The 8,717-nt window shown below is 39.2% G+C and overlaps 1 pseudogene; it reads left to right on the top strand.

Moving 5' to 3' along the window:
- The first annotated feature begins 623 nt into the window (after window positions 1-623).
- Window positions 624-8,329, top strand: LOC107001797 (annotated as a pseudogene).
- Window positions 8,330-8,717: the final 388 nt, after the last annotated feature.

The following is an 8,717-nucleotide window of genomic DNA, read 5'->3' as shown; positions in this document are numbered from 1 at the left end:
TTGTTCTATACTAGGAGGATATATTCCATTAACCTCGGGTACTTGAGGAAAATAATTTCCTTAAGGGGACACTGTGCACTCAGTGGACTCGATTTTATTTTTTAAGAAAAATAGTTTGTATATTGTTTCTAATATGTTTTTGGTTCTATTTTCTCTACTAGTTTACTTTTCTAGTTTTGAAAGTACCCTTTAAACTTTGTTGTTTCTTATTAAATTTTTTAAAATTTTTATTCTAAGTATCTTAGGAATACAAGATGAATAACACTATTTAGATTTTGTGTGATTCTAGAGTTCTCTGGTCGATTATTTATTTTAGATTTTTTATGTTGACTCTGTGTAACTTAGGTGATGACTCTTTCCCTTCTTTTTTTTTGGTATTAGCATTTAAAGATTTTAGTGTTATTTATAGATTGCAAACAGACTTTTTTTTAATGAGGTAAGTTGCATTAAAGTTAGTCATAACTATGGAATTGTAAAGCTCAACTTGCCTAAATTCTTGAGATTATATAAACCTCCCAACCCCATCTCTCAAATTAAGGATTCTTGATTAGTCACATACAAGAAACTGCTTTTACTTGATTGTTGTTCCTTAAAGTTGAAGTCTTTTTTTCTTGATTGTGAAGATGATGATGGAAAATATTGAGAAGAAATTTGATGCAGAAGAAGTGATTGAGGATTTTGAGGTGATGACAAAAGATGTTGGGAGGATTCAAGAAGAGACACTTGAGAAAATTCTGAAAGAAAATGGGGGAACAGAGTATTTGAAGCAATGGGGTCTGAATGGTAGAACTGATGTTGAGACTTTCAAAGCTTGTGTCCCCATTGTAAGTCATAGTGATTTGGATCCTTACATTCAAAGAATTGTTGATGGTGATCTTTCACCTATTCTTACGAGAAAGCCCATTCAAGCCATCTCCTTCAGGTAAGGAAAAAAATTCTCCTTTTTTTAGGTTGTTGTTTAAACAAGTTTCTTGTCCGTCGATTTTTGTTACTAACTACTGTCACACCCTTTTTCCGACCAACAGTAAGGTTTTTTCAATCTAAGTGATGGTATTGATTAGTGATAAGTTATTTTAATTTTTCAGAGTCGTCACCTGAAATTGAGTTATGGTGTTCTAAGTCACCTTTTTTGAATCCCTAATCAATAGGAAATGACTCTTCATTATGGTCTGCGAACTAGATATTCGGGTAAGGAATTCTATTGATCGAGGGAAAGCTATTAGGCATCCCTCGAGTCTATGGTTCTAGCACGGTCATTTTTATTGACTTATTTATCTTAATATATTTTTGGATGATTTGTGTCTACCGCCCATGATTTTCTTATTATTTTTTTTATTTGTTTTTATTGTTGAATTTTTATCAGTCTGAACCTAGATGCGTAATCGAATTCTTGGTCTTGACATTTAGAGGCATAATTGTCTTTTCCTCTCGAGTATCTCACACCTAATAATTTCTATTACAACTTTTGATTAAATTAATGAAAGTTAATTATTAAAATATTTTGGCCAAAGTGTGTAACCGCATCCTTGAGTTTCTTTTAGGGTGTGTTTAGTATGCTAGAAAATGTTTTCCTGGAAAACAAGTAGATTTTTGACTTACTTTCCCATGTTTGGTTGGTAAGTAGAAAGTATTTTCCGGAAAATATATTTATTGTTTGATTTATGAATGAAAAATGTTTTGAGAAATATTTTTATTTTTACTAGAGTAGAAAATAATTTTTTGAAATTAAAAATATTTTTTAAAAAAACAAGCGTAAATTCTTTTTGGGGAGGGGGTAGGAGGTCGAGGGTAGGGGTGAAAACATAAAAAATTGAAGTTGAAATTATTTTTTAAAAACAAACTTAATTTTTTTTTGGGAGGGGGGTTGGTAGGAGTGGGTGGGGGTTTGAGGGTAGGGGCGAAAAAATGAAATTCTGAAGTTGAATTTATTTTTAAAAAACAAACGTAATTTTTTTTTGGTGGGGTCAAGGGTAGGGGTGAAAAAAATGAAATTTTAATTTGAAGTTGAAAATATTTTTTAAAATCAAACTCAAATTTTTTATTGGGGGTCGGCCTTGGGGGTGGAGGGGTCGAGGATTGGGGTTAAAAATAAAATTGTATTTTTTATTTGTTTAAGAAAATTTTGTACTCATCTACTGTAAGAGGCATATATTCGTCCATTTTAAATTTAAGACAATTATATTTTCCTTTTGTGTTAATTTTTTTTGCTACGAATTTTGGTTAAGCCACCACTCCTCTCACTCTTTTCTAATTGATGGAGCCTTATATATCTAGTCTCAAATCGTAGGATTTAATTAACTTAAAACAAAATAAACTTATGTTCGATTGACATCGCCCATTTGTCAAGAACCATGTTAATCATAATAGATATCAACATTTAGATACAATAAAATCTTGAAAACAATTATTTAGACTAGACATGTTTGGATGATTATCAAGCAATAAAAGGGGGTCAAGTATACCTTCTTAGCAATGAAGAAATAAAAAATCTTCTTCTAGCATGGTTGCTTTTATGGACTTACACTTATTTTAACTGTTTTTTAGATATATTTTTATAGGCCATGATTTGCTCGCGTTTTTTATTTGTTAAACTTTTATTTGATCTCGACCTAGATAGTAACCACATTTTTGGTCTTGAGATTTAGAGGCATAATTGTCTTCTTCGGACCACACCTAATAATTTTGTCTATAAATTGATGAAGTTGATTATATTTTAGACACACTTTCTTTTAATTGTCTCAAAAAAGATGCGCAATCACATTCTTAATTGAAACATCTACTATCTCAAGTACTTTGATTATCACACTTTCGTAGTGTAGTTACTGTCAGCGATATTCTGTCATGATCCCTTCACTTCAACTATTCTTTTTCAATTTGCTTTGATGTGTTTTTTCTTCGAGTTAATGGTCTATCTATTGGAGGGATAAGGTCTGTGTATACTGTACTCTACCTAGATTTACTTGCGAGAGAGTATATTGTTGTATGTTTAAAGAGTATATATAATGGTTGATTTGCAGTTCTGGTACTACTCAAGGGAAGCCAAAGTTTGTACCTTTTAATGATGAATTGATGGATTCCACCATGCAGATATACAAGACTTCTTTTGCCTTTAGGAACACGTAAGAAAAGAAGGAACTATTGGTTCTTTCTGCAATAGTATGGCTTAATGTAATACTTCTCTTTTTTCTTTTAGAGAATTTCCAATTGGAAATGGGAAGGCATTGCAGATTATTTACAGCAGCAAGCAGTTTAAATCTAAAGGTGGTTTGGCAGTAGGAACAACCACTACCCATGTGTATAAAAATACACAATTCAAGAAGACAATGAAGGCAATGTCTACCCCAGTTTGTAGTCCTGATGAAGTGATATTTGGTCCTGATTTTCAACAATCCTTATACTGTCACCTTCTGTCTGGTCTCATTTTCCGCGATGAAGTTCAAGTTGTTTCGTCTGCATTTGCACATAGCATTGTCCAAGCTTTTCGAACTTTTGAACAAGTATGGGAAGAACTTGTTGTTAGACATAAGGGATGGAGTTTTATCCAGCCGAGTCACTGTCCCGTCCATAAGATTGGCCATGTCGAAATTGCTGAAGCCTGATCCAGAGCTGGCTGATACAATTTATAGCAAATGCTCAAGTTTAAACAATTGGTTTGGCTTGATTCCTCAACTCTTCCCGAATACAAAGTACATTTATGGTATCATGACAGGTTCCATGGAGCCTTACTTGAAGAAACTGAGGCACTATGCAGGGGAATTACCTCTAGTGAGTGCAGATTATGGTTCTTCTGAAGGATGTCTCGGAGTAAACGTTAACCCGAAATCCCCCCCTGAGATGGTTACTTATGCAGTGTTACCAAATAATGGCTATTTTGAATTCCTCCCACTCGAGGAAAATCTCATTGGCATGTAATAACAGATAGTATTAAATAAATAGTATTACATAATATTAGTATTTACTGTGTACTAATCCAAGTCCTATTAGGATTAGTACTCCTTAATCCTAGTCCTATTAGGATTAGTACTCCTTCCTATATCTCCTATATATATCTCCCATGTATTCCCTTATTAGGTTAACACTTCAATACAATCAATATTCCTTCATGGTATCAAGAGCCAGAAAACCTAGATCTTCTTTTCTCTAAGTTTTTTTTTTCTCTCTTTAGGGCACTGATCGTTCCCTTTCTTCTCTTGGGCGGCGGCAGCCATGACAACCGAGGTGGATCCTCTCGATTCACTTCCTTCTGGCGTTAAACTCCTTCTCAGGCATCTTCATGCCCTGATTCCCGAAAAATTATCAGACATAAATTACCCTACATGGAAAATCACCGTTCTTACAGCCCTTGAGGCCAATTACCTTCTCAAATACGTCGATGGAAGCACAGAACCGCCGCCGGCAGTCATCACCACCACAGACAAATCAGAAAAAACCAATCCGGCCCATGCCGCCTGGAAAGCCGTGGATGGCCAGATCCGATCATGTTTGATTGCGGTCATCTCTCCCACGGTTCAGAAACACGTCCGATCCTACACAACTGCTTCAGCCCTGTGGACGGCCCTCGCAACACGCTATGCATCAATTTCCCACTCTCATATTTTTCAATTGCGTGATCGTCTCCACACAATTACCAAAGGCACGAAAACTATGGCGGAGTATTTAGACGAGGTCTCCACCATCATCACAGCCCTCGACACCGTGAACGAAATCATTCCCGAAAAAGATCTCGTCATGTGCGTCGTTCGGGGGCTCCCATCAGCTTACTCCTCCATTAAACAGGCGGTTCGCATCAGTCCAACGCCCGTTGACCTGGATACTCTCTCCTCGTGGCTAAAAAGTGAAGAAATCAACGTGGATCTGGAGAGCAAACTTCTTCTCCGAGAAGCCGCTGTTATGGAGCCGGCCACCGCCCTCACCGCAAGCCAGAACTATCGCGGGGGGCGTGGTGGCGGCCGGCAGGGGAGCCGCGGCGGCTACGGCAGAAACAGCGGAGGCCGCGGGCGCGGCGGTCGGCAGGGCAGTCGTCCGCCGTACGACGGTCAGCAGCACGGCAGCAACAACAGCCTGCACTCCTTCGGCAGCGGCGGGCAGTCATCTTCCAGCGGCGGGCAGGGCACTTACGAGCGGGATCGTCCAACTTGTCAAATCTGTCAGAAAACAGGACACACCGCTGTTCGTTGCTGGTTTCGGTATGAGGAGAGCCGAAATAGTGATAACCGTGCCAATTATGCATCTCAAGCCGGCCCTTCCTCTGAATGGCTGTTGGATACTGGGGCCAACATGCACGTTACTTCTGATCTATCCAAGCTTAACGCTCCAAATCCATATCATGGCTCCAATGGTATTACTGTTGGCAACGGTGAGTCCCTTAATATTTCTCACACTGGCACGGGTACCATTAAAACCCCCACCGCTATCTTTCACCTAGGTAACCTTACCCACGTCCCTTCTATTAAAACCAATCTCCTTTCAGTTCACCAATTCACAAAAGACAATAATTGCTCACTCTTGTTCACCTCTAATGATTTTCAGATCCTAGACAATACTACCAAGAGGGTGATTTTTCAGGGCCCCTGTGAGCATGGTCTGTACGTTCTTCCTGGCACAAGTTCGTCTGCCCACCCAGTTTCAGAAAGCGTTCCTGTGGCTCCGGTGGCTCTTTCGGCTGATGGCCACAGTCTGTTGTGGCACAGTCGTCTGGGTCACCCGTCTACTCAAATAATAAATTCTTTAATGTCTCAATTAGGTTTTTCTTCCATTCATGTAAACAATTGTGACTCCTGTTCAATTGCTAAATCTCATAAATTACCTTTTACTTTATCTGAGAAGCGTACAACTGCACCTTTTCAACTTATTCATTCTGACCTATGGGGTCCTACTGCTGTTCCTTCATTTGCTGGTTTTCGCTATTATATTTGTTTTGTGGATGATTTTACAAAATACACTTGGTTGTACCCACTAAAACACAAATCACAGGCATACACCACCTTTGTCACTTTTGAAAAAATGGTCAAAACACAATTCAATTCTCATGTTAAACTTTTTCGAAGTGACAATGGAAAGGAATATGTCAATAACATCTTTGGCCAGTTTCTGCAATCCCTGGGAATTATACATCAAACCTCCTGTCCATACACTCCCGAACAGAATGGGGTGGCTGAGCGTAAGCATCGCCATCTCATTGAAACGGTGGTTACTCTTCTACATCAATCTCATCTCCCTGTCTCCTTTTGGGTAGAAGCTCTAGCCACCGCAAACTACCTCATTAACAGAATGCCCAGTCACACTCTCTCCAACAAATCACCCTATCAACTCCTTTACCAAGAACTTCCCAATTATACCAACCTCCGCGTCTTTGGGTGTCTTGCCTACCCTTGGCTACGCCCTCATATTACTCACAAATTACAACCCCGATCCCGTCCTTGTATTTTTTTGGGCTATCATCCTACCTCCAAGGGTTATCGCTGTCTTGACCCACAAACTCATAAAGTCTACATATCTCGTCATGTCAAATTTGTCGAAAATGAGTTTCCCTACGAGTCTATTTCCTCCTCCACAAATACATCATTCATTGGCGTCCTTCCCCTTTTTCCAACATACTCACAGGGTCCCTCACCACCTTCCCCCACACCTCCACCCACTACCCAACCACCCCTCATCACCCCTTCGACCGTCACCCACAATACACCCGCAACCACCACCCACACTCACAACCAACCCGAACCACCCCATACCCACAACATCTCCAGCCCGATCCGTTTTGGGTCCTTCCCGGCCACCCCCGAATCACCACCGCCCGTGCCACCCCCCAATACTCATCCCATGTTAACCCGTGGCAAAGCCGGTATCTTTAAACCCAAAACCTTTCAGGCTACCATACTACCAAATACACCCCTTCCCGATAGTGAACCAACAACCTACTCTGTTGCCTCAAAAAATGCTTATTGGCGTCATGCTATGGATGACGAGTTTAAGGCTTTGACTGATCAGAAAACTTGGGTTCTTGTACCTAAGCCCCATGGGCGGCACCCAGTGGGCTGTAAATGGGTGTACAAAATTAAACACAATGCAGATGGCAGTATTTCCAGGTACAAGGCTCGTTTGGTTGCTAAAGGCTACAATCAGGAGTATGGGCTTGATTACTCCGAGACATTCAGTCCTGTTATTCGGCAGGAAACCATTCGCCTGGTACTGTCACTCGCCGTGCGCAACAATTGGCTCATCAATCAGTTGGATGTTTCCAATGCTTTTCTTCATGGCATGCTTGATGAAACTATCTACATGACGCAACCACCGGGCTATGTTGATCCCCGCTTCCCTCAACATGTTTGCAAACTCAGGATTAGTACTCCTTAATCCTAGTCCTATTAGGATTAGTACTCCTTCCTATATCTCCTATATATATCTCCCATGTATTCCCTTATTAGGTTAACACTTCAATACAATCAATATTCCTTCAGCATGGAGCAAGCAAATTCACCTGTCGGCCTGACTGAAGTTAAACTTGGGGAAGAGTATGAAATTGTCTTGACTAATTTCGCAGGTACAATTTTCTTGAAAATTTTATGCTCATCAAATATTGTTCTCTCTTCGTATATGAACTATGGAGTGAGCATAACATGCTTAACCTGGGATAGTTTGTCATTTACAGCAACATAGTCTTGTTATATCCAGTGATTCTTCTCGGTGAACGAGTTCTGCTCTAATTTGGGATAGTTGGTCATTTACAGGAACATATACAAGTTTAGCTATATGTTAAATTGATAAGAGTTATGCATTTGTATATGCAGGTTTATATCGTTATAAACTAGGTGATGTTGTCAAGATAAAAGGATTCCACAATGGCACTCCAGAGATCCAGTTTGTCTATCGAAGGAACCTTGTGCTGAGCATTAACATAGACAAGAACACTGAGAAAGATTTGCAACTAGCTGTGGAAGCTGCAGGTAAGCACTTAGTTGACAAAAAACTAGAAGTGGTGGACTTCACCAGCCATGCCAACATCTCATCTGATCCAGGACACTATGTCATCTTTTGGGAACTGAGTGGGGAAGCAACTGATGAAATATTGCAAGAGTGCTGCAACTGTCTGGACAAATCGTTCCTCGATTCAGGCTATGTGAATAACAGGAAAATGAATACAATTGGAGCACTTGAGCTGAAGATTGTGAAGAGGGGAACCTTTCATAAGATATTGGATCATTTCGTTGGATTAGGAGGCGCGGTGAGCCAATTCAAAACCCCTAGATGTGTTGGTCCTAAAAATAGCTCATTGATCCAAATATTGTCTAGTAATGTTGTTACGAGCTATTCCAGTATTGCTTTCTTTTAAATTTATGTATGCATCTTTCAAAACTTGTAGCCCTGCTGGGATTTCTTATTTTATCTATGTTTTTTTGGACTAATATCTATATATACAGAGAGAATTCCTAAAATGTGGTGAGCAGAAAGCTTATTGTTTCTTTCTATATTATACTTGCAATTATAGGTGTGAATTTGCCCATGTTAGTATCATTTGAAAACAAATAGTTCAGATAGAATTTTATGTCTATAGATCCACATGAACTATATAAATAATACATTATCGATGTGTGAGAAAAAATGTATTATAGCCTCACACAGTTTTTATTGGTTGTAACACTTCTATTATAGGCTATAGACTCACACAAAATACTCTCTCCTTGCATTTCTCTATCAACGACTAAATCACTATCACAGTT

Source organism: Solanum pennellii, chromosome 10, assembly GCF_001406875.1.
Source record: "Solanum pennellii chromosome 10, SPENNV200".
Classification (NCBI taxonomy): domain Eukaryota; kingdom Viridiplantae; phylum Streptophyta; class Magnoliopsida; order Solanales; family Solanaceae; genus Solanum; species Solanum pennellii.
Note: the sequence above shows the minus strand (reverse complement) of the source record. Positions and strands in the feature narration are given on the sequence as shown.